Here is a 27,311-nt window from a genome sequence, read left to right on the forward strand (position 1 = left end):
TCAAAAGATGAGTTTGTCTGGTATCTGAAATTCTGCTTAAATATGTAAAGTTCTGAAGGGAGCGGTGGCTGCGGTAGTGATATTTCAAATTGTTAGACTTTGTGACTTTAGGCTGTAAAATAGATGCCTATTAAGGTCCATAATTCAAAACGCTCCCTTCAGTCGGGTGAAGACAGAAAGGCAGAGTGACTGGGCGGTGAGGCTGGGGTCAGACCTGGCTCTGCCCCTGACGGCATGGGTCGCTCCTGTTAACCTGTGGACCGAGCATCTAAGACTAGGAGGAGGGCAGATCATCGTTGCTGACTTATCCAGGCCATCCTCTCCACTCTTAGCCCTGTGCTGGTGCTACTGGCACACTGAGTCTGTGTGTGCAGGGAGTAGGGGGGCTTGTTTCTCAGGCTTTTCCCCCCATTACCAGCCCCAACTCTGACCCCCAGAGCTTTCTTAGACTTTTCTCCTTTTTTCTTCCTAATTTCTCCCCACCATGAAATTTTAATACCAGACACATACTATATATATGTTTATGTGCCACATGCATATGGGTACTTTACCTATAAATAGTCAGCTCCTGCACTGACTGCTGTTATTCAGTGGGTTCAGCATTGTTCTGCAAACCTAAAGATCGCCAGTTTGATTCCCAGTCAGGGCACATGCCTGGGTTGCAGGCCAGGTCTATGGTTGCGGGTGTGTGAAAGGCAACTGATTGATGTTTTTCTCCCTCCCTTCCTCTCTCTCTAAAAATCAATCCATCAATCAATCAATCATTTCCTTCCTTCTCTGACTGATTTTCTCCCCTTGGGGGAGATACTGTCCTTGTTGAGAACGAAAGTTCTAGTTAGAACAGAAACAGTCATAGTCTCCATTATGTGCTGCACTGGAGGTGACTAGAAAGAGGTGAATGAGCTCAGAGGGTGGGTAGCATGCTGACTAGTGGCCCCAGAAGGACACGTCTGTGTCCTCACCCCGGAACCTGTGAATGTTATCTTATCAGGTATTCATACCAAATATAAATTTTTTTACAATTGCTTGTGCAATGAAATTAAGAACCTGTAAGAAAGATCATCCTGGATTATTGGGGTTGGCCCTAAATCCAAGGATAGGTGTCCTTATGAAAGACACACAGGGGAGAGACACAGACACAGAGGAGAAGGCCTTGTGAAGACAGAGGCAGGCATCAGAGTGAAGCAGCCACAAGCCAAGGCTAGCAGAAGAGGCAAGGAAGGGTGCCCTCCCAGAGCCTTTGGAGGGGGCGTGGCCCTGCTGACACCTTAATTTTGGACTTCGTGCTTTTGAAAGTGCGAGAATGTTCCCGCTGTCGAAGCCGCCAGTCTGCAGTAATTTGTTCCAGCAGCCCTAGGAAACTAATACAGCAGAGAATGGCCAACTTTGCTTCAGAGAGTACAAGGAAACCTCTAGAGAGGCCTTTTGAGCTGGATCTAGATGAGTGCGAGGCTGATGGACAGAGACCAGGGAGAGCCTCGAGCAGAAAGGACGGCACTGGGGGCGGGGCTGGCTGGAGCCACTGCGGTGCCTCTCCCACGCCTCTCCCTCCAGAAGACTGGAGAAGCTAGGCTGGGCCCTGTTTGTTTTCCCTCCCTACGTGAGCTCGTCCTTTTCCCAAACGCATTCTACATGTCAATGAATTCCAATTATCTAAAGACCAGGTCTGTCCTTCACGATGGCTGCTCATGTCCAGCTGCCATCTGACCATCACAGTCACCAGTCTCCTTGGCATCTCCTTGGGCCTCTGTAGCGTCAGCTTTTTATTCCCCACTCATCTGGTGCCTGCTCAGCCTCCCCCTTTCTCTGCATTGCCAACAACCAGCACCTCTAGCAGACTGCTCAAGCAAGAAACTTTCGTGTAACCACTGGCTCCTCCCATTTCCTAAGTCTCCTCTTCCCCTCCATCAGCAGTTCCCACCAGTTCTTCCTCCACATGCATACCACCTCAGTCTTCTTGCCTCGGTCAGAAAGGGGGTGTAACATGGTGGCATGGAGCAGGGCTTTGGAACTGCTTCACTTCAAAATCTCCCTTCCACTCCTGCCCTTGGCTCAGTTTCTCATCTGAAAAATGGGATAACATGGTACCTCCCCCATGGGGCCATTGTGAGTGGTAAATGAGTTAGTCCACGAGGAGTAAAAACCCTTCACACCGATAATGCATTAACCATTATTATGCTCACTGCCAATACTTTTGTCCAAGCCCCTATCATCCTTCACTCACACAGCTGCGATCGCTCCTACCTGGACTCCCAGAGTCCCTCTGTACCCCTCTGGGAACCTTCCTACACAGAAGCTTCTGGACTTCCCATTACAGTTAGAATAACACCCAGCCTTTTTACCATATTCCACAGACTTTGCAAAACCATCCCTGCCTATGTCTTCAATCCTATATCATGAATCCCCCTCACTTATCCTAGGGCTGCAGTGTCAGATGCGGGAACCACCGGCCACTGGCAGCTCCTCAGTGTTTGAACTGTGTCTAGTTCCAAACGAGATGTGCTCCAAGTACAAAATACACACTGGGCCTGAAGGATTAGCATTGATAAAAGCATATAAAATATGTCGCTAATATTTTTAAAATTGATTAAATGTAGAAATGACAATATTTTGGATATGCTGAATTTAAAAAATCTATTAATTTCACCTGCTTACTTATTTTTTTAACGTGGCTACAAGTTATATCTACTATATTATGTTAAATAGAATATATTAACTCCACCTGTTCATTTTTAGTTTTTGAAGCATGACTACAAGAACTTCGGGGTCCCGTGCGTAGCTCACATTGTGTTTCCGCCGAACGTGCTCCTTTATGGCCTCTCCCAGCTCCTGGAGCCTCCAAGCCATCACCAGCCTTTTTGTTTTTTCATTTTTAATTTATTGATTTTAGAAATGGAGAGACAGAGAGACATCAATTTGTTGTTCTACTTATTTATGCATTCATTGGTTAAGTCTTGTATGTGCTCTGTCCAGGGATTGAACCCACAACCTTGGTGTATCAGGATGACACTCTAACCAACTGAGCTATGCGGCCAGAGCAAAGATGCCTCCTATACTCTCCACTGCTGCTTATTTCCTTCTTTGCACTAATTGTTTGTTTTTTTCCTTGTCTACTCCTCCACTTCCCATGATTCAGGAAGCCTTTGTCCTATTTACCGCTCTATCTGCAGAACTCAGCAAGGAGCTGGTGCACACAATGCATCTTCAACACACATTTATGGAATAAATGAAGCAACAAAGGCTTGCTCCTTAAACAGGGCATTTCTTGCTATTTATAAGGTTCTCTGAGCTCCGTGGAGGGCAAAGAAATGGTGAAAAGGGACACTTTTGAATTATCTATTGAAGACAGGGGTGGGCATGAAGTATATTCCAAATACCATCCCTTAAAGAGTCAGAAAACACAAAAGTGAAATACAAGAACTAAGAACGATCTAACTGAAAGTGATGGCCGTGGGTGCACCGGCTGTGCTAGACAGAGTGCAGGACGGGCATGAGGGCGAACTTGCCTGCAATTACAGAGCTCTGCACATCTCTAAGATATAAAGATGTAAGGGGGCTAGCACTGAGCCCCAGAGTAGTGCGAGTGCACACACAGTGCCTGAAAATATTCCTATAGCTAAAACCAGGTGTGAGACACTGTGCTAAGTACATTGCACAGGTCATGCCATTTAATTCTCATCTTCCTCATGGCAAGGTGAGTTCCAGCACTTTTTCTACTTCTGATAAAAAACTTAGAAAGACAGTAGTTTTTTCCAGGTCAGATCATTAGTCAGCGACAGACCAGATTAGGACCCAAGCCACCTGTTCCCAAGGTCTGCGCTCTTTATACACCGACAGAGGGCTGCAAAGAAAGGGCCAGCACAGCCGCCTGAGTCTTCCTTCCTATCTGCCATTACCGGGGCACCTTCAGATTAGCCCAGAGCCCCACGTCCCTTGCTCAGATGTACCCCAGGGCTGCTTATCCTTCAGGGTTTCCTGGTCATATTGCTCCTGGATATGGGCTCCCCAGTTAATCCACTCTGGAGTTAGGCTGGGCTGGCTCCCCTTCCTCACCCCTATAAGCCAGTCAGCAAGCCAGGTGTAATGTTTCTATCTACTTGCCCTCCTCTCTCACTGCCTTGGATCAAGCCCCCATCACCTCCCACCTGGAGTGGTCCCATGGGCTCCCAACAGGCCTTACCTCCAATCTCTCCCCATGGGAACCCTTCTTCCAGTTGCTGCCAGAAGGATCCAATCTAAAATATAAATCTAATTGCAACAGGTATTTTACCCCGCACCCCTGAAAACTTGTCAGTAGCTTTCCATCGCTCACAAAATAAACTACAAGTTCCTTGGCTGAGCTGATGTAAACGCCTTCACAGTTCCCTGGCCTGGGAGGGGTAGGCAGCCTGACTCCCTCTCCTGGGCACTACCTGCTGTGTAATCCCTTCTGCTCACCCACTTCTCACCAGTGGGATATAGCAAAGGTGATGAAATGTCACATCTGAGAAGAATAAAAAGGACCTTGACTTTCAGCTTGCTGGCACTGTCCTGCTCTCTTGCCCTCCCACTTTGCTCACTCCGGTGAAGCCAGCTGCCATGCTGTGAGCCTCCCTATGGAGAGGCCCACATCACGAGGAACAGAGGGAAGTCTCAGGCTGATAGCTGGTGAGGAACTGAATCCTGCCGACAGCCACAAGGGTGAGCTCCAAGTGCATCAGCCCCCAGCAGGTCCTTGAGGTTACTGCAGTCCCCGCTGACATGCCGACTGCCCTTGCTGGACCCAAGACCCAGAGTCAGAGGGACTGGCCGAGGTGCATTTGGATTCCCAGCCCCAGAAGCTGTGAGATAATAAATGTTTTGTTGCTTTAAGCTACATTTTAGAATAACTTATTAAGCAGCAATAAATAGCAAATGCAGTAGGCTGTTAGCCGCATTAGCCACTTTTTACACGATATTCCTGTAGAACTGTGAAGTCCTAATTAGCCCCTAACACATCACGCGCCCCGCATCCCCGGCTTCTGCATATATAATTTTTTCATACTTTAACGCCGTTCTTGCCTTTTTGCCCAGTAAACACATGCTCCGTCATCAAAACCTGTCTGTAAAGGCACAGCTGCTCAGATGCCTTTCCCAGTTTCCCAACCAGCCCGTCCTCCTTCGAGTCCCTAACGTCCTGCCTGCGCTTTGCTTAGAGCGCTTAGTCCAGGCCATTACACGGGGAAGGGCCAGGTGCACTTGCACTTTGATGTTCTCAGTTGGGCAGCATTTAAAAATGGACATTGGATGAACGAATCTCTTGGCTCAGCTTCTTCACGTGTAAAACACTACCGATAATAACAGTAAAAGAACAGCATAACAATAACAACAATAACAGAATAATATGGTAATGATAAATGCAAGGTTATAATAATACTATTACTAAAATAACGATGATAATAATAAGTCCATGAGCTAGGCTCTGCGCTAAACGGTTTTTCATGGACTATCTCTGCACCTCAAGATGCCCTGCAGGTAATTAAATTATATCCATTTCGCACAGGCTCAGGGAGGTTAAATAACTTGTCTAAAGCCTCGGAACTAATGGCCAAGCTGGAATTCAATCCCAGCTCTGTCTGGTTGCCCAGTCCATTCTCTCTCCACGGTAACCTTTAACGAAGGGTCTCCAAACATAAAGCAGTGAAGACAGTGTGGAGAGCCCTTTGGCAGAGAAAGGGCCAGTTCCTCCGGGTTCTCAGAACAGCATGTGTAGACCCCAAGGTCATGAGTGGGAGAGGGGAGCAAGATAAAGGCACTGGTTCCCCCAACAAACCAGGGATGAATGACTGACTGGAGAAGTCAGCCATAACCAGTGTGGTGATGGGAGGGGAGGGTGATGGGTACTGGCATGGGAAGGCCCCCAAATCTATTAGGAAAATGCTCTCCCAGGGCCTGAAGCTGAGCAGCGGATCCAATTAGCTGGCTGATATATGGATATATGCAGGTTGGAGTGATGTTGGAAAGGGTTGCACTTGGCCTTGGGAATTTTGATGAGCTTTTAAAATTCAGTGGATACCAACACAGCAATTGTGGATGCAAGCTGAGCCTGAGGTTTGCTGCAGCCTTTGGAGAGCAGGGAGCTCTATGGACACGTGGACCAGGTGCCACTGCCAGAATGCTGCCACTCTGTGTGTCCCCTGAGTCTCTGTTCCCAGCTTCTTTGGGGAAATCCTTCCCCTACCACACTCCGCTAGTGATTCAGCAAGGCTTAGAGCCCGGGCCTGGAGCGCATCTAGGACTGCTGTCAAGGGAAGGGCGATCATTGCGACTTTAGGAACGCACAGGTCAGCCCATCCAGGCTTCAACCCAGACTGCCACGCACGAACCAGGGCCCCAGGGAAGAAGCCTGGCTTCCCTCCGGGTGGCACGGTACTTTTGCATGTCTTTAAAAATGATATTTCAAATTACTAAACAGAATTGAGGGAATCGTTTTCGCTGTTCGGCTTTAAGTCTGTTTTCTGTTTCAAAATTACCCCGTTTCCCTTATCTCTTTCCCCTCCCTGGGTGAGTCAAGCCATTGAAAGGCAAATTTCCCGGCGGGCCGGGCAGTCGCGAGCTGACAATTAGCATATCAAACACACCCACTGAACCCAATGGAAATTACCGGATCCCGGCTCTGACGTCTCTGCGCGGCACTCAAACGAGGTTAATGTGACCCCATCCTTTAGGTTTTAAACAAAGACAGGGAAGTAGAGTAAATTTTATTCTATCTCCTTCTGTGCCCAACAGCATCCCTCCCGCGTGGCGAGAATAAAAACAAGAAAAGAAAGGAAGGAGAAAAAAAAGAGAAAAGGAGAAAAATACCCCAAACATGTTAGTGAAATATATATGTATATTCCCTGATATATAACTTAATAAAAGTTTATGGACCCAGGATAAGGAAGCCACACTGAACAGATGCACTGGGACTGAAATATGGTCCAATTAAGTCTGTAACAGGGTGAGCTTTACTTTGAACATTCTCCAAGTTGAAATGAAAGCGTCACAGGACAAATAAATCAGGCAACATAAAATAAAAACGCTGATCCGGCGCCGCTTCCGAAAGGAGGGGAGGAGGGGTGGGTGGCCGGACCCGGGAGGGGTGGGGGAAACGAATGGAAAGGGGGTGGGGCATCGTGCCCGACCCGCCTTCCCATTGGAGGCCCAAAGAGCTGCCGGCCTGTGACAGTAAATAAACAGCAGCTATTTAAGCCCTTCCAATTAATGCCGTCTGTGGCAGCTGTTTATCTGTTGAGGGGACGGCAGGGATTGCCTGGTGCAATTACAGCTGTTTGCTAGCAGTGCCTTCAAAAGTGCTTTGCCGTACTCTCCGAGTCCTCGGGTTTGCCGGCAACCTTCCGGCTGAAGGAAGAGCTTGCTATGACAAAGAGCCAGCTCTCCCTTTCTGTACCACTCACCCCAACACCTGCGGCTAGACTCCTCAAACCCACCCCCATCAAGGTTCAGCTCAGCCTCGCCTCCAGGAAGCCTTCACCTGCTCCTGTCTGGCCCTTAGGACAATGGATAGAATTCCTTCTGCTTTTCTCCCTTCTCTCTTCAAAGTGCTAAACGTTGCCCCGTCCTGTCCCCTCCCCCCACACCCCAGTCTCTGTTCTGTTCATCTGTTCTACAAAGTTGGTTCCTTGGCAGAAGGCGACCCGTGTGGGCAATCGTCCAGTTTGGCACTGTCACACCCAGGGTTGAATCTCGCTGGGACCCCGGGCATAGTCTTCTCTAAGGTTCCAGTTCCTGCGGGCATGCTGACCTCATGCTGTTGTTGGGAGAGGGTTTGTGAGGTGGCACCCCAGGGAGCAGCGATGTTGTGTAGTGCCGGCACTTAGTGGAGTTCAAGTTGTGTTAGTTTCTTGCTTCTACCCTCTTTCCTTGTCAAATGAAAACAAAACCCACTGTATTTACTGTTGATTCAGCAAAGCTATCCTGATGTCTTTCAGAAGGTGGAATGGTTTGCTCACTGAAAATATTTTTGAGCCCTGTGTGGGCAGCATAGCTGCATTTTATACCTTTTCCTTCATCTGTAACTAGGCAACCTTGGGCTGCTCTCCAGTCCCTCGAAGCCTCATTTTGCTCTTCTGTGAAATGGAAATAATAGCAGCAAAAATAGTACTTTCCACACAGGATCTGTGTGACAGTACAGCATGGTCATGCATCATAAGGATTAGGCATGTGGGAGCTCAATTACGGCCACTTGGCTGGCTTTCTCTCAGCAAGCACTGTCTCTAAGCCTCACAGCAGTTGAATCGGTTTCTGCAGGTGCCGGAGAGCATCTCATAGAGCGAGAGCTCCCAGTGGATCTTCAGCTGTCCCCAAACTTCTGTTGTCCTCTGATGTAAACCCGAGCCCCTGGGGGAAGAGCCTGCTCGCTGCATCTCTGTGTGTCCCAGAACACAGCCTCACTCTGGCACATCTGGGGGCTAGATACATCTTTACCGAATTAAAGTGTGCCATATGGGGCAAGTCCAAGAAGGTTGATTTCTTTCCGTTGATACAGGGGAAGCCTTTTGCCAGGCCCCGGGTGCTAGATAAGTGGCCTTTGTCTCTGGGGTAGTGGGGCCTCCTCGCCTAGCTCTTTTCCTTGGCTTCTTTCCTAGGTCAGGAGTGCATTCTCTGTCTTCTCCCCTGTCCCTGGCCTCAGACACAAGACAAGATCCCTGGCACTTGGTGCCTTCTCTCAAAGCTTACTTCATCTGAAGTCTGAGCCCCCCTGGCTAAGTGAAAGGCTTCACTCTCTGATAGTAGACCCTGCCTCCCCAGCAGGGCATGGCATTCCCCCTGGCCTCCTGGGAGGGCTCTGTCACCCACAATTAACTCAGCATCTCAGAGGGCTGCACCTGAGGACCCTACTGCAGACGATGGGAGCCGTGATTCCAGTCCACCACCTGTGACTCTGACTGTGCTTCCCACAATGGTTGTATTTTAAGTGGAAGATCAAGGTCCTGGCTGGAGTAACCTGGCCGGAGAATTAGAGCTGCAGGGCCCCATTAGAATCCTTTGGGAACTCTGGTCTGCAAAATTGCACTGTTAGGGTTGCAGTGAATGGGGGGGGGGGGGGCAGTATGGAGGCAGAGAGAGAGAGAGAGAGACCAGTGAGCCAGTTTAGGGCTTCCTTTCTCTGCTTTATATCCCTTCCCCTTAAAATTTCCAGAATCTCAGCCGGAAAAGCGCTGACTGTCCCGGCACCATCTGCCTGTGATTATGATGGAGGACCTGCCTCGTTCACCAGATGCCCACCTTCACGGCGTGATTTGCAGATGAAGCAGGGACGTCTAAACCAGATCCCCAGGGCCTGTCACACTGCTTGAAAATCTAGGCTCCAGATTTGCTCCTTTAAGTCTTCAAGGTGTTTTCTTGCTAGAATTCCTATTAACAGGTGTGGTCCCTGGAAGCAGGCTGACCTTGCAACACCCATATCTAGGTACTCTGGAGTAGGGCTGAGTACTCAGAAGAACAGGGCACAGGCTCTGGGAGGAGGGGGAGGATCCATGAGGGAGGGAATGGGTCAGGTGGAAAGTAAAAGAAACTTCCCTTGTTTGTGGCCCCCCTGAGGAACACCATTCTGTGGAGGAGATGGACAGGTGAAAGGTGAGCATTTCTGCAGCACCTACTATGTGCAGAGTTATCACATTTAACCCTTAAAACAGCTCTGTGGGATAGATATTGCCTACCTTCCCCACTGAACATGCTAGAATACGAGCTCCACAAAGAGACAGGATTGGTTTTATTCACTGCTCTATTCCCAGCACCCAGAACCCTGTGTCACTACTCAGTAAACACTTGTTGGAGGAATACGGACTAACCCCATTTCATGGATGAGGAAGCGGAGTCCCAGATGTCTTTCCTGATGGTCTTCGACCACACAGCTGATAGGTGGCACAGGTAGGGTCCAGTCCAGGTCTCCCTGACCCCAGCTCATGTTCTTCCATGCGCATTTGGTGGTGGTTCTGCCCAATAGGTGCCCACCATGGAGCAGGACCCCGGCCCTTATGCCCACCTTGTGGCTCCAGTGGGTATTTGCGTGGTAAGCTTTGGACCGAGAGTAAGGAACCATGCTCTTGTGTGCTGTGCAAACCTTGGGTTTTGCATCGCTATTGGATGCTGGGCCATAGTTTCCTCACCTGTGAAATGAGTCACCAAGTGCCTCACAGAGAGGTTGTGAGAAGCACGTGAGACCAAAGGTGGGAACGGGAGTGAGAAGCCATAATACAATGATATAGGCATGTGTTCAACGTGAAAGCTTGCCGCTCCCTCCGTGAAATGTAAAAATTGGTAAGTTGCTATCAGCGTGTTCTGACTGTGGTAATCAGCCTAGTTTATTTGCTGCTTCATTCTGAAACCCCTTCCCTCCCCACTTCTCCAAGAAAAGGAGATTATTTTTAATTACAGTTTTACACTGGATTAACAAATCTCCATGGTACCGGGAGACAGAAAGTCTGCTTTCTTCCAGAGACTTTCTCAAATGTCACTATTCCCAGGCCAGCTCTGCAGAGTCACTGCAGTCTGGATGAAGACTGTTGGAAAGATGCCAGGATTTCTGGGATGTCCCCTTTATAATACGGAGGACTCCGTTGTGTGAGCCTTGCTCACACAGTCTTGATTGTTCTCCGAAGAAGAGATTTCTTCGATGTCGTCCTGTAGCCCAAAGTCCCCTTAACAGAAGCAAAGGGCAGAACGGAACACTTGTGTCTCTCTGTGACCTCGGTGCTGGTTTTGTTTAGATTTTATCACTGCACACCTGGATTGTTGCAATAAGCTCCTGACAGATGTCCCATTGTTACGTCCCTTCAAATCCTTCAATGGCCGTCCATGGCCTGAAAGATGAAGTCAAACTCCTTGGTACATTATGATCTAAACTTGCCCTCTTTCTCCCCAGAAACCACACAACCTCACTCTCTTTTTGTCTCTGAGAACTGAAGTGTTGTCCCTCCTGCCTGGAGTATCTTTTCCTTTTCCATCATCACGGCCTCTCGGGACAAACTAGCTGGGATGCTTTCCTGACTCTCTGAGGCAGCTGGGGGTGGGGGTGGGCGAGAAACTGCCCTAGAGCACCGCACATACAGGTGTCTTACAACACGTATGTTGTACACCTGTGGTAGTCATTCGCTCTCCAGCTCAGCCTTACTCACTCACCTGCGTATCCCTAGTCTGGCACAGATGGGTAGCAGATTGTCAGTAAGTGTGGGTTTTACTGAATTAAAGAAGACAGAATGACAGAATGAGTAAGTTAGTGAAGAACCTCTCAAGTGAAAGTAAAGAAGACTAATTTCCTTTCGCCTCTCACCGGCACGCCATCCCTGGAGCTGTCGACTGGAAACCCGAGTTCCGTTCTCATCCCCGCCACTCTCTAGCCCACGGTCGCTCTCAGGGTAGACAGACTCTGTAGCAGTAACAAACATTCCCAAGTTTTCAGTGGCTGGAGCCAACAGAAGTTCTTTTGTTGTAATATGTCCACTGTGGGCCACTGGGGGGCTCCATTCTATGGAGTGACTCTGAGACTCCGGTGGGCGGGGCTTGGTCACACTGGCACCACCCCACCTAGAAAGTGGAAGGAGGGGAGACACCGGAGGATTGCACAAGGCTTTTTGCTGCCTCAGCCTGAACTGAGGAGGCTAGTATTTCACTGGCTGGAGATAGTCACAAGACCCCACCTAATGGCAAGGAGATCACAAAATGCAGGGGAGCCAATAAAACATTCCACAGCTTTTACCACTGCTGCCACACTCACCTTTATCAAGTCCCTTTCCTTCCCTGGCTTCAAAGAACACCATGTCCAACTTTATCATTACATAAATGGGGAAACAGAGATTGGCCTCAACTCTGAGATCCATGCTTTAATGAACTCTCAAATTTGACGAGGGTCAGGATCTTTCTGGGTCTCACAGATTTCATTTAATGGCTCTGCTGAGGCCCTGCATCTACATCCTGGGCCACCAGCCACAGCTCCCTAAGCCTGTGGTGTTCAGCCTGTGGGGTCATGGCATCTTCCAGCTTCCAATGGCTCCAGGCAGGACAGTTCTTCACTCCTCAGCATCGCCATCTCCCTACCATCTCCTTATAGGATGCTGTGTACCTGTCTCCCTGGAAATCGGCCCTACACAATATTCTTTGCATTTCAGCACATGTTGACCCTCATGGGGGAAAATCCTATGGCGAGAGCTATATAAGAAGGTGTGTAGGTATGCAACCCATGTGTAGGGTTGCAGTTTGTCTCGACCTAATGCTTCATGTTGCTTTGCATACCTATCATTTTTTGCCATGTATAATGCACGCCCACATTTTTGTGTGCATTACACATGGGATTATTATACTCCATGGCATGTAATCATTATACCCATGTATAGTGTGCACCTTTATTTTTCCCTTATAAATTTAGGCAAAAGTGCATATTATACATGGCAAAATATGGTGGCTCCATCTCATGCTTTTAATACACACCACCATATAACATTCTCATTCAAACTGGTTTAGGATTTTAGATTTCCACTGCGGTCTTGGCTGAGGAACGGGACAAAAAAGGAGGGAAAATGCTCACACAGTATTTTGTCCTCAGTAGAATAAAATGTGGCACTTAGACAGAAGTCACAGAAGCAGCTGTAATTCTGCACACCTAGCACTCTGGTCATCCAAGCAGAGAGGAGAGCCAGGGCCTAGGAGGCCAGGGAGGATGCATGCCATCTGTAGCTACCAGGGTTTGGAGGCTTATTTTTAGAAGCCCAGTGTGGTGAGTTGCTATATCTGTTTGACCCAAGAGAGACACTGGGAAAAAATGTCGTCTAAACCAGCATTGCAGCAGTGTGCGTCTGCAGGGGCTTTTTCTGTGAGCATAATGAATAAGTCGACACACTGTTATTGGAGTCATCCATTTCCAATGGTAGAGAGGCAAAAAAGCACTTGTGACATGTCCACTGCCCTTGGCAGCCTCTGTGTGGGTTGGATGACAGCCTAGCACGTGCTGCTGAGAGGTGACTCAAAATCCAAGGCCCAACGAGCCCTGCCCTGCCACATGAGGGGCTGGGAGGGTGCTCTCTGGGCTGAGGACATCAAGGAAGGCTAATGAGGTGGACAGACCAGAGTGGTAACAGAAAGGTGAGGGCTGCATTGAAGAGCTGTTCAGACAGGAGGAGCAGCACAGCAGCAGGTGGCGGTGGGATTATACAAGGTGCTGGGAGGCTGGGAAATAGTCAAGGGAACAGCAAAAGGTGGAAGGGAGTAGTTCCAGGCCAATTACAAGTAATATCTTCCTCCTCAGAACCCTGAAGACACCTCTCTCTAAAGGTCACAAGTTTCCCCTTCATTTGAGTTCTGTGAGTTTGAGATTTACCTTCATTTGTAGAGTTCAAGCACTGCAAGGAACCTGCTTTCCTCCCTCTCTTTTCCTCCCACAGGGCCAAGCATATTGCTCCGTATTTCGAAAGCATGCAGTTTATCTGTGTCAAGTTGAATTAAATTGGACTGCAGTGAGATTTGAGAGCCTCATGGCTAGCAGGAGTCCAATGAGGGAAAGTGTTGGCCTGTGATCTTCAACACCAAGTTGAGGGGTTTGGACTTTATTCCGAAAGCAATGGGGAGCCATGGATGATGGTGGGCAAGGGTGTAATAAGTGTAAAAGTCAGTATGCAGCCGGCCGAAGCAGAGAGAGTCTAGAGACCTAGAGACCCATTACGAGCATTCCACAATTGCCTGGGAGCCAGCCTGGGCTGGTGCAATGGCTGCGGGCTCACATGCTGGCCAGGGCCAGGGGGTTTCTGGGACAGGAGAAGGTAAGCGGGCACGTCCTTTGAGCAGACACATTTTGTTTTCCTGTTAAGTTTGGGAGACTAGGCTTCACCAAAAGAAAAAAATAGCTCTGTCCATTTTTCTGGGAGTGTGAGGTCATCTCACACTGTCTTGTTGTGCTCCTGATTTCAGTGGAGTCACAGGTGGGAAGAAATATCTCTTTCCTATGTGAGGAACAGCTGCCTGAGCATCACGGTAAGTGGAAGCCAACAGTAGACCTAACTGCCAAGGGCATGGTGAGGGGTGGTGGGCGGGCCCTGGGACTGCCTGGAGCCCAGGTTCTAGGCTCTTAAGCCGCAGCTGTGGCTTAGCCGCCAGTGGTTGCTGATGAGCCTTCATATAAGCCTGATCGCCAGACTGTCCTCCTGAGAAGAGTGGAAATCCAGAGCCCTCCATGACTTCTTTGAACCTTGAGATGTTGGCTCAGATGTGTTTAAAACCCTGTAGATACCAAGCAAAATGAAAGTGCTGCTTCCTGCCGTTTGGCTTCTGTTTGGGTGTGAACAAGATGAATCTAAACTCCAAAGACCAAGATTTGAGTCTCAGCTCTGACAGTCATGACCTTGAGCAAGCTCCTTAACCTCTCTGGGACTTAAACTCCTAGTATAAAACCACAGAGACCTTCCTCCTTGCAGGGCGGCAGGGATCAAGTGCAATAACATGGGAAAGCACTCTGCAAACTTTGATTTCTATAAAAACACTGGTCTTGAAGTCTGGGATGCGAGGATGCAAGCCTGAACTCCTGCTGCTAGAGTGTACAATTTCTCAAGGGGAAATAGATTAGGAAAAGGGACATGTGAGTTCAACTTGGGGGCAGTTGTGAGGCTGGGGCATTAGTGACAGCGTTCCACAAAATTACTTGCTCATGGAAAGCATCTGAAAGCTGGCCATGGAAACTACCTTTGGCCACAATGCCAGCTGTCATCTCTGGCCCGTGGAAAGAAAGGTATCTCTGTGCGTGAGCCATATATGATTTTCAGATGAACACAACTCCTCTGAGATGTTTGTTGGGTCCAGAGCCCTGGGAAGGAGGAGTGTTCCACGTGTCAAGTTGAACAAATAGAAAACGACAGCAACATTGAGGTAAAGGTGACAAACACAGGCAGATGCTGGTCCCCTGCTGCTGAAGAGGCCTGGCAACTGCCCTATCTGTCATTTAATCTTGGTTCTCACTGGGTCTCAGTTTGCTAAGCTCTCAATGAAAGCTCTTTCACAACCTCAGCTTCCACCAGTAGCTGGCTGGTTGAGCCATCGGACATCATCCTACAAGAGAGTCAGTGCTGAATGGCTTCAGCTGGGCTGCCCTTTCCCGAGTTAACCCTCTCCAGCCTTTGCCCCTGTAACGTTCTATTCTGTAGACTTCACCTTGTTATGGGTGGTGGCTTTTAAGTGCATTCATTTTGTCAAAATTTATTGATCTATTGGGTTGGCCAAAAAGTCTGTCTAGTTTTTTCCCATCAAATAAAAGACACATTTTTCATTTTCACCAATAGCTTTATTGATTTGGATATTTTGAGTATGTCAGCTATCTCCCACTGTTGGCTTTTATTGGGTAGGGGCCAGGGGAGCTGCCAAACATCTTCCAGTGCATAAGACAGCCCCACAGCCAAGAGTTATTTGGCCAAAATGTCAATAGTACCAAGAAATTTCACAAAGCACCTCTGACACATTCGATCAGTCACAGCATCTTCTCCATACACTGCACAATTTTTTTGTATTTCTGTTGCGTTTTTACCTCTCTTGAAATAATACAGCATAATATGCCTAAAATGTTATGTATTTTCTTCCACCTTCAATATTAAAGTGGTTGCACAAAAATCCACCAATTTTGAATTTTTTTAAATGCAGGCTGATATGACAGCTGTCACAATACAGTCTAACAAAATTGTTTCGAATGAAGTTAAAGACAACTTGGCACTACTAGAGCCATGTACAGAAAAAACTAGATGAACTCTTTGGTCAGCCCAATATACTTATGATTTGTTTCTTTTTTTCTTTTTACTGTATGTCTATTGTAATTCACTAAAATAGTTTATTTTAAAGATTTTATTTATTTATTTATTTTAGATAGGGAAGGGAGGGAGATAGGGAGAGAGAGAGAGAGAGAGAGAGAGAGAGAGAGAGAAACATCAATGTGCGGTTGCTGGGAGTTATGGCCTGCAACCCAGGAATGTACCCTGACTGGGAATCGAACCTGGGACACTTTGGTTCCCAGCCCGCACTCCATCCACTGAGCTATGCCAGCCAGGGCTTAAAATAGTTTATTTTAAAAAGTTGAAATAGATCTGAAAAGGTCTGACTGGTCTCAATTATTGATCTTTAACATGAGCATATTATTCTTCTATATGTGTGTGTGTATATACATACAAAAATATACATATATATATATTTAGATTTTGAGCTCTATATTAATTTGCTAATGGAAGACTCTACTACTATTATGGGTTTATTCTTTATTTTTCCATCTAAACTCTGAGCTCATTGAAAACAAATACCTTGTCTTAATTCATATTTGTTTCTTACTTTATGAAGCAGTTCTGCATTTCATCCAATACTATGTTCTCTTGTCTCTGTTAAGATAATGCCACTTCAGCCATCTATTTTATTTTATTTTTCTAAAGTATCTCCTGTCTTTCTAAAAACGGTTTTAAATTGCCCTGAGAAGGAGCGACAGAAGAAGGGGAGGGAGAAAGAGAGGGAGAGAAAGAGAGGGAGAGAAACATTGATTGGTTGCCTTCTCACATGCTTTCTGACTGGGGCTTGAACCTACAACCTGGGTATGTGTCCTGACTGGGAATTGAACCTGTAAACTTTCAATTTGTGGAATGACACTCCAACGCTCCAGGGCTCAACCATCCATTTTAATTTTTCTTTAGAAAATATGGGTACCACATACATAACTGGAACATGATACTATGTACATAATAGATATAAAACAAATTTTAATATCAATTGGAAATAATTTCTTTTTTTAATCTAATTTGCCACTTTTTTTAGATTTTATTTATTTTTAGAGAGGGGAAGGGAGGCAGAAAGAGAGAGAGAGAAATATCAATGTGTGGTTGCCTCTCATGTGGCCCACACTGGGGATGTGGCCTGCAACCCAGGCATGTGCCCTGACTGGGAATTGAACCTGCGATGCTTTGGTTTGCAGCCTGAGCTCAATCCACCAAGCTACACCAGCCAAGGCATTTGGAAATAATTTCTAAATTTACATATCATAATTAGTAAATTAGTATGTTAGACAATACTTATTAAAATGATCATGTCTTCTGTGGACTTCTGAAGTGTTACTAGATGTCTGTCTCAACCCATCAGTTAAAGTCTACATTGTCTTGTATGAGGGAGACCCAAAAACCCTGGAATTTATTTGTAAAAATTTGTGTATTTATTCTTACTTGTGACAGAATACAGAAGTTTAGATAACTTCTGTTACCTTCAAAGAACTCTCCATGTGATGCAGTACACCTATCAAAATGTTTTTTCCACTGCTCAAAACAGTTTTTTAACTCGTTGATTTTGGTGCTTTATAGTGCTGCTGCCATTTTTTGTTTCACTTCTTCCATGTCGGCAAAACATTTCCTTTAAGGACTTTTTTCATTTGGGGAAACAAAAAAAAAAAGTCACTTGGGCCAAGACTGGGTGAATAGGGAGGTGGGACTTGGAAGTTGTGCCATTGTTGGCCAAAGACTGCTGAGACTCAGTGCCGTGTGGGCAGGTGCACTTGTAAGTCACCCATTGTGAAATGGGCAAATGCGTTGTGTCTTCAAAAAAAAATTTCACTGAAGCCAAACACAGCCCTCACAACAATGCCACCTGGTACACTGCTACAGATGTGTTCCTAGAACAGTTACCTAGTGGAGGGGGAAGCCTTTACCACAAAGGGCCTGTCCTTCAGAAGATAATTCTGGTTTTTTGGGACCCCTTGTGCATACTTTCTAAAATAAGAGGACCTCAGGGACAGCTCAGGAGCCCAGATTCCTCAAGACTGAGTGGGTCTATAGCCAGGTCTCCTAGGATGTGGAGACCAGGAGATGCATAAAACAGCAGTTAAGACTCAGACTTTGCAGCCAGAATGACTGATTTAATCCTGCCTCTCCACTCCCTAGTTGTGTGACCTTGGGCAAGTTACTTAACTCTGTTAAGCCTCATTTCAATCTTTGAAATTGAGAAAATGATTGTTATTTTACAGGATTATTATGAGAATTAAATGACATCATGTGTCTAATGTACTCAATACAGAGCACACCAAGAATTAAGCACTGCGAAAATTGTTGCTCTCATGATCCCAGTTTGCTTATTTGGGGCAATAAACTCTCAGGAATGTGCCGACCTCTTTGCTCACATGCAGTCAGGACTGCCCCCACACGTGGAGGTCTCACACCCTCCCTCTCCGAGACTCGTCTCGTTATCTGGCCTCAACCACGCGTGTGAGTCCAAAGCACTTGGAGCTGAACCTGTGGCAGGTAAAGCTCTGTGATTAGTGCCAGGGTCCTCTGGGGAGGCAGGGAGGGAAAGCAATGAGGACAAACTGCATTATTTGAAGGGACAAATTGTAGATTAAGGTAACTGGATCACGTGAGTTGCTGGATCAGTTAGAATCTTGGGACACACAGGTGGGTGTGCCCCAAGTTAGGAAGCACATCATGGCCTCCGCCAGATTCCCGGTGACTGGCCCCCTCTGTCCCTGTTTGCCTGCCTGGTCGGTGAGGTAGACTGGGAACGCAGGCAGAAAGTAGGGACACTTCCAGAAAATATTGAAACGTTTGCCATGAAAGTATTTGAAAATTCGGACTCTGCTAGAAAATTATTCAGTAAAATGTAGCCCTCCTTTGAGAGTTTATCAGACAACTGCAGAAGTTAATAAAAACATGCTGATCTATATACGTTGGGGTGATGGGCCTTGCCTTGGTGATATGCTTTGTGACTGTAATTGTCACATGAACAAAAAAGTAACGCTGGTGAAATCATAGTGGCTGGCACCTGAGCAGTTGCATCCCACCGTGGATGCATTCCTGGGGAAACTGTTGCTGAAAAGCAAGAGTGTTAAAGACAGAAACCCCAAATGGAACTGCCAGCATATGAAGTCATTTCTAAGCCGCAGACAAGTCAGAAATAAACACCATCTGGATTTGCATCTAACTAGAAGATGGACAGGAAGACAGCAAGCATAAAACCATGATACTGAACGTCTTTAGCAGTTCGTGGGACACCATAGACTTTTTATTTTTACTTACTTATTTTATTTATCAATTACAGTTGAAATTCAATATTATATTAGTTTCAGGTGTACCTCACTGTGGTTAGGCATGTATGTAACTTACGAAGTGATCCCTCCGATAAGCCCAGTACGCATCTGGCACCATGCATAGTTATGACAATGTTATTTTCCACCCTCCCTGTGCTGTACCTTACATCCCCATGGCTGTTCTGTAACTGCCAGTCTGCGCTTCTTAATCCCTTTCCCTTTGCCACGGAGTCCCCAACCACTTCCCACTTGGCAACTGTCAGTTTGTTCTCTGTATCTGTGTTTCTGTTTTATTTGTTCATTTACTTTGTTTTTTTAGATTCCACATATGAGTAAAATCAAATGGTATTTGTCTTTCTCTGTCTGACTTATTTCACTTAGCATAATGACCTCTAGGTCCACCCATGTTGTTGCAAATGGTAACACTTCATTCTTTTTTACGGCTAAGTTTTTTCTTTTCTCACTGTGTGCTGTGGTGGCAAATCCTTCCTGGTCTCTTAATTAAAATGAATGACTCCTTTCTCTGAGCTCCTGGAACATGTGTCTCATTGTACTTTTAAGCACATGTTTTATTTTAACTTTTGTAATGCATAGTCGTTTTTATAGTTCCCCATGCAAGGCACCCAGCTCCTGGTAACAAGTGTGAACGCTAGCTTACCAGGCCCCTAGGCTGTAGATTGCATCCGATATTTCACTGCATGTGTCACTGACTTGCAGCCTGCACATAGTCAGTGCAAGCGTTTTGTTTGGCCTGCATGATATTTAAACATTTATTTCAAGTGGCTTTAGAGAGGGTATGCATTTGCCAGAGACCCATGCTCTAGGTTTCCTCTTGTCATTTCCCTACACCTGGCCTCCTTCACTCACTTACACTATTTGCATAGCCCTTGCAGACTTGGGATGTGTGATTTTAATGATGATCTAAAGTGTAACTATGGAGCCAAGCCACTCTTAGCATCCCGGTGTTAGGGAAAGAGGTTAAAAGTTTAGTCTGGGAACTGAGAGGAAATAGCTTCAGCCCTAGATAAGGAAAGAAAGCAAGGAAGGTAAATCTTAACCAAACACTGAGACAGAACTCTCAGGAAGAAGCAAGAGGTACAGAAGTGAAGCTGTGGTTGACGAAGGAGGGGCCGCAGGTCAGGTGTGGGCAGCAACGGCTTCTTCAAGAGAGGACGTCTAAAATGTGAGGGCCAGGGTGCCTCGATAAATCTCCCTTCCCTCCTCTGGACCTAGCTTGCTCGGATGATTTTTGGACTACCAGCTGGAGGTGTGAAGTATATAATTAAAAATCACTGCAGTGCATCCATCTACTGTTCCCCTCTCTGAGAGTTTGGGAAGCTCCTGGCTCAGCCGGCAGCCCTGCCGGTGGAAGGGCCTCTGCAGTGGAGACCTGCTGGTGATTGTTGAGAGGCCCCTAGGCGGCTCATTTACCTTCGCACGCACCACACCTATTGGCACACATCTTGTGCACCACTGCACTAAACCGTGGGTGCTTTCGTGGTTAGATGGGTTTACAGCTCCCAACCCATGATGGCCTTTCACTGAAGGGTAGGTGTCTCTCCTCAGGAGAGAAGCCTTTGCCTAAGTTCAAAACTGAAGAAAACATGTTGGAAGCTTTGTCTAACCACATGCTTATCCTTATATTTCACCACCTCCTTCCGCCACACAGAGATGGAACAAGAGAGGAAGAGAAGGGAGAACAAACTGAAATTGGCTCCAGCGTGCTGATGGGCCCCAGCCTCGGGATGCAGTATAGAGGGCATTCCATTGGGACCAGCAGAGTGAAGGCAGGTACAGTTACTACAGGAAACAGGCCACTAAAACTCCAAGCACCTGACTCTTCTTTTGCTTAGCAACCTTACATTTCCTCCATGGAGCTTCAGGGGGCATCCCACATTCATGCCCAGGTATGTGCGTCTCATGAAAGGTACCAAAATGGATCAAGGAGGCAATCAGACGATGGAGCAGGAGCACCAGAAGACTAAAGGACAGAGAGCTGGATACTGAACAGAGAGGACTGGCAACTTTATGCTCCAGAGGAGAAAAGCTCTGGGTGCATCGGCAGAAGACTATTAATGTCTCCTCTCAGCAATAGGGGAGTGGACACCTGCCAGCCTCCTACCCTGTGACTTAGGTCCTCATTGTCCTCTCACCTCCGCAGCCTCCCTTCTTAAAAGAGGACAGCACAAGGTCCCTGGTCCCCCAGCCTGCGTCTTCAGGGTTTCACACCCTTGCTGGTCACCACCACACACTGCACACTGTGCAAAGTACTCAAGAGAACAAAGGAGTTTCTCTCAGGAGTTGCTTTGACTTCTTTTTTGTTGCATTCACCTGGGGTTCCCTTTCTGAAAATCAGTCTTCCAGTTTACCCCAATTTCCCTCTCTAATATATTACCTCCATTAACTTACTTTTTAACCCTTTATTTGTTGCAAGAATTTTTGTATCCATAGTGAAGTCAACAGGTTCTTTATAAACTATGCCCAATATAGCTCTTCTTAGGAAGTTGGGAAGTGAGCAGGTCATTGATTACGAAGGGGGTTTGGAAGTCTTGTACCCCCTGCTCAGTGCAGCCGTCCTAACACCTTCTTCTCTCTGTACATGGAACTGGTTACAACAGTCACAGCAACTACCACATAGTCCATGGCCTTTCCACCAGTGGCAGGGTGTTTTATGCACAGTGCCTGGGTGAATTCTCTCAATACCTCAAGGCGGGTGATTTTATCTCCATGTTACAGATTAGGAAACTGAGACTTGGCATCATCCTGCTCGTGCAGAGTGGACTCAGGGTCTGACCACTTGCTTTTCTGGCTATAAAGGTTTCAGCTCTTTCAGTTTACCACACTGCACAGAAAACGCAGAGTAGTGAGTGTGATAACGTATGGAGGTATCCCACAATGTCACTCTGACACATGTTTTTAGATAACACGGTACTTCATAAAGCGATTTTGTTCTTTTCAGGGCCCCAGCTGTGAGCAGTCAGTGGCTTTTGTTTGGCTTGGGAACAGGTTAGCTAGCATCAGATGCTGTGTTACCTCGGGCCACTCACCATTTCCCTTCTCTTCACCTCGATTTCCTAACCTGCAACACAGGAGGTGGGGCAAGCTGGTTGGCTCCTGAAATCTCCTCACGCAACCCTTGGATAGGACTGCTGCCCTTGAGTCTTCTCAAAGTAGGAGCTTGACCTTTGCCTGACAGTGAAGCCAACAGCACCCAGTGGACAAACCCTGGTCTGGAAGTCAGAGGTCTGGGCGTACCGCTCCCCTCCCCCACCTCCATGTGTGACTTTTCTCGAGTCACTCTCCATCCGGGACTGCAGCTCCTTCAAGCCAGGCGTTGTGGTGATTAGATGACCTCTCAGGGCCTTCGGACTACAATTGCCACCTCCCCATCCTCAGGGAGCAGAGAGAAGCTGCCTCCTCATGTCCTCAGACACCTTTAGCCAGCTCCTGCTTCAGTCAGACCATTAACCTCACGACAGTGTTCCAAGGGCATCAGGAAATAATGAGGATGTAACAATTATGAGCTCTGTTTGTCATTGACTTCGTAGTCTTAAACGACCCTGTTGTCTCCTCAGGCAGGTGGGAAGTAATATTACGGCTGAAGCTGAGTGGCAGGAATTGTTTGGAAGGATTTTGCACAGAAGAAAAAGAGCAAGCAAGGCTGCCCCAGCAGGCAATGGGCTAGTGTGACAATAAAGTACGTGGCAAAATGAAACATTAAAACTCCCAGTAAAAACCTAAGTGCTTCATCACCGATACTAACGAAAATATATGATTGCCTAATAAAATGCTCCATGCCGACCTCTGTGACAAATACCTGGTATCGCTGCTGTGCACTTCCTGGGAAGGAAGCCCTCCACACCAGATGGCCCACGGCCGGGGGGATTCCGTTTGGGGGAAGGTTTGGCCCGTGTGTCCCACAGGACAACCCAGCAGGCCCGGGGCCCAGCAGCAGCTGCCTGGTTTCTGGGGGTGCTTCTGTGGCCAGTAAAGAGATGGGGAGTGGCTGGGAGGTAGGCAGAGCGAGAAAACCAAGGTGCAGTGTGATGTGAACATGCCTTGCCCGCTGGGGACACGCCAGCTGCGTAATGAACAAAAGGAACAACAGGCACAAAAGGCAGGGGTGTTGTACACACTTCAGGGTTCTTATCAGACGTGAGAGAAAAGAGCTGGATTTTTTGTCCCTTCTTAGTTCTTCCCCTTTGATGAGTATTTCTTCCATTGTCACCAAGACCATCTAAAATATTCAATCCCTGAGCAATTTGCAGCCTGCCATTCGGAATCAAGCCTCATGCTAAACTGTATACAATAATTGCATTTACACAGTTTTTCATCATTTACATTGTCTGAGACGTGATAAAGTCTGACACACTGATGATCTCGTTTGATCCTAAAATAAGCCTTGTGAGGTTGGCAATAAAGTTATTCCAAAATGTACTGATGAGATTTATTGCAGCTAGTACACTGTTGAAGGTCACAGCTTGTACGCGTCAGAGCTGGGTCCAGAGAGAGTGGCCAGGTACCTCTCTCCGGTGCCTGGTGCCGGGGATGGCTCCCCCCACAAGCTCAAAGCCGAGTCCAATACTGTTCGGGAAAATACGGGATTTACAGGTGGTGGTGGAGGTCCTGGGGAAGCCGGGGTGTCCACATAGAGGAAGAGGAGGGAGCTACTCTGAGTGGGACCTCTGCTGCAGACTGGCCCCTGGTTCTGAACCATCACATACAAACCGTCTTCACTTTGGGTCTTGGAAAGTATTTGACTCTGTTCCCATATTGGGGTTTCCTTTTTACCTTTGTACGAGCAGAGGATGGGATTAGCTGACTTTCAGGTTATCCTTGTTTCGAACCTTTCATGTTTCTACTTCACAATTTTAAGAAGACTTAAGTGGCAGTGATGTGAGGGGACAACATTCAAGCTGAGTTTAAAGGAGGAAAAGTATACATCTAAGAAAAGACTGATATTTACCAGGAACTGTTCATATATTATTTTGTTTAATATCAAACAGCCCTCTGAGGTAAATAACCTTGACACTTTTATACACTCAGAATTTGAGTGTGATGCAAGTTAAGAAACCTGAGGGTCTGCCCAAGGCCCAGGGTTTCCCATCACACCTCACCAACCGCTGTGACAGCCCCGCCTCGTCTCTGTCAGAGAGACCCTCAGACCTTAAACCCTATTATCTAGCTGACGGTGGCTCTCTTTTCATAACTTGCCTCCCAGTGAAGGCTCTTTATTACTGGCTATATCCTCAAATACATTTTCCCTTTCCAGCCACTACAATTTTCACGAGCAGAGGGGCGTCGTTAACTCCAGTTTTCCTCGCTAGACTTGACGTGGGCTGATTGCATTTTGCTGACATGCGCTCCTCCCGCTGGGTTGCCGCGATAGCCCCTCTCATTTCTGCATCCCCAGCTGGGAGGGTGTGTGGCTGTGCAGCCTCTTTCTTCCGCTCCAGAAAGAACAGGGCAGAACTGCTGTACGGGCGGAAATAAGAGGCTCATATGACAAGAAGCCCAGATCACTGCTTTCCTATAAGGAAAAGAAGAAAAGCTTTGCCACATGAATTCTTTCTCCAGTCCTCCCTCCCTCCGTCCCCTCTTCCCCACTCCTGTCTTTTCCATATCTTTTTTGAGTGTGTATCACTTGAAAAACAGAGTTCTATAAACAGGATGAAAATACATACAAACTTGAAAGACTTATTATTAATGGGTTTAAATGTGGTGTTCAGCCAGAATGAAGTGTCTTTAAAATGTTTCAATGACTCATTGAACATTTTGCGTCGTACTCACAAGTATGGGAGCCTTTGGAATGGAGGGCCCAGAGGCTGAGGACTTGTTGGGAGGACATGGCATGTGGCCTTGGGGCCAAATGGGGAGACCAGGTGAGAGGAGGGAGCCCCAGCAGAGGTGGCAAGCACCAGGTGGGAGGACTTAGAGGATTCTGGGGAATGTTGAGCACAAAGGCTCAGGTGAGTGATGACAGAAAGGTGTATAGTTTCATAAGTAAAAATTCGTCCTTTCTCAGTTTGGGGTGGAACCAGTCTAACCAAGGACAACGTTGCTGTCTATAACCAGGAGAAAACCAGATGCCATTACTGTGTGGGACAATAGCAATTATATATATTTGTCTCTAACCCGGGTTCCTGGCTTAAGGTTCCTGAAACTCTTGTAACGTCCTAAGTGACCAGAGCACTAGGAACATCCTTTGTTCTAATATTTGGGCTTTGACCCCAGTCCCCGGCACTGCTCTCCTAGGCTCTTTGGAATTTCCTAGGTGACAGCAGTATTCTTATGAGGCCACTCTGGGTGGGCTCCTGGATGACTCCTGGGTGGGCTGGCCACCAGAAAGACCAGGCTGTGATTACAAGCTGGGGAACTTCAGCCCCACCCCCAGACTCCAGAGAGGAGAGAGGGGATGGAAATGGAGTTCATAATTCATCATGCCTATGTAATGAAATCTCCATAAAAACCCCAGAAGCAGGGGGTTCAAGAGCTGCCAGGTTGTTGAACATCTGGAGGTGCGGAGAGAGTGGCACCCCCAGGGAGGGCATAGGAGCTCCACGGCCCTTCGCATGTACCTCACCCCTCGAGGCTCTTCCATCTGGGTGTTCATCTGTATTCTTTATCACAGCCTTTTATAACAAACTGGTGAACAGCAAGTGAACTCTTTCTCCAAGTTCTGAGAGAAGCTCTGAAAACTTAATCAAACCCCAGGAGAGGGCCTTGGAACCCACAGTGTACAGCTGGCCGGTCCACCGGAGCACAGGTAGATAGCCTAGACGTGACTGACTCGTGAAGAACAGCAGGCAGTCTTGTGGGACAGAGCCCTTAACTGTTGGATCTGACCCTGTCTCCAGGTCAGAACTGATCTAATGGTAGGGCACCCAGCTGGTGACAAGGACGTGCTCGGCGTGGGGGGCGCACTGTCTGAAGTGTGACAAGCAAGGCAGTAGTGAAAGTAGAGGAGGCACATGGGATGAAGGGGTTCCCCACCCAGTGGCCCAGGACGGAGCAGAGGGCAGTGTCTGCAGAAGAAGGCTGTGCGCAGTGGTGGCCGTGAACCCCAGCTTTACTTTCCCATCAAGCTGCCTAACCTTCAGCAAGTGACAGACTCTCTAAGGATCAGTTTCCTTATTGGCAAAATGGGAATATTATCACCTATTCCATGTGATCATTAAAAGCATTAAATGGGAAGCTGTATTTAAAACATAATGCACCTAGAATCATTAAGATCACTAGGTGGAGTTTTTTCTTTTATTAGTGTCATATTATGGAATTTATAGCATCTGTAGGGCTCCCCCTGCCAAAACCTTTTCTCTCTCCATTTTGTAACTCACTCTCTTCCCTGGAAAGGAGATAGGGAGGAAATCAATGGAAGGGGTTGTGATGAAAATCTCCCCAAGTGAGTAGTGAATGGTTGATGTTTAATGGTTAAGAGCTACAAAGACACAGGAAGCACATCTTAGGGAAGCAATGCGGCTTCAGGGGAGCCTGGGGCCCTTCAGTCCTCATGCCTCCATCTGGGCTGCAAGTGCCACAGAACAACGACCAGCTCCTCGGACTGTTGGGACCTCATTCTGCACCTACCAGTGGTGTGTAACTGAGCGTAAAGCACTGGCTGTCCCGGCACAGAGAGGCCACGTGGTCTCCCTGTGAGCAGGTGGTTTTGCAAGGCAACAACACTTTTATCTAATGAGTAGGTGATGGCAGGAGGTGGCAGTAAGCTTGGAAAGGGTGACCAGAAGTGGCTGATCTAGACAGGGATGGGCTGTGAGAACTCCCCTTGGGCGTTCACCCATCAACACTTAGGCAGTGCCCACTGCTCGAGTCATTGACGTGAACACTTGGCTGCTTTTATGCAAACCCATCCTTTCTGTCTCAGTCCAAAACTAGGGTGTAGGGGCTTTAGGAAAACAAAAACAAAAACAAAAACAAAAGGAAGACATGGGGAGTCTGCACAAGACTGGCCGCACACATGCACTGAATTGTCAGAGGGACATTCTTTCAGCCCACGTTTGTTGAGATTTCGTCTGGCCAGACCTCATGCTAAGCACTGGAAGAAAAACAGAGATGAATAAAACATGCTCTTTGTCCTTGAGGATCTCACAGTCTAGTAGGCAAGACAAAGGAATAAGGAAATAAGAACAACATGAAGTGGTACATTTTGAAACAAAGGGAGGGAATGTGCTGGAGAGAAGTCATGGCTGCCAAGCAGGACATGTGGGAATCCAGGACTCTGTCCAGTGCCCAGCAATGAACCCAGGGCCAGCGAGCA

The sequence above is a fragment of the Phyllostomus discolor genome, chromosome 8 (assembly GCF_004126475.2).
Source record: "Phyllostomus discolor isolate MPI-MPIP mPhyDis1 chromosome 8, mPhyDis1.pri.v3, whole genome shotgun sequence".
Lineage (NCBI taxonomy): Eukaryota > Metazoa > Chordata > Mammalia > Chiroptera > Phyllostomidae > Phyllostomus > Phyllostomus discolor.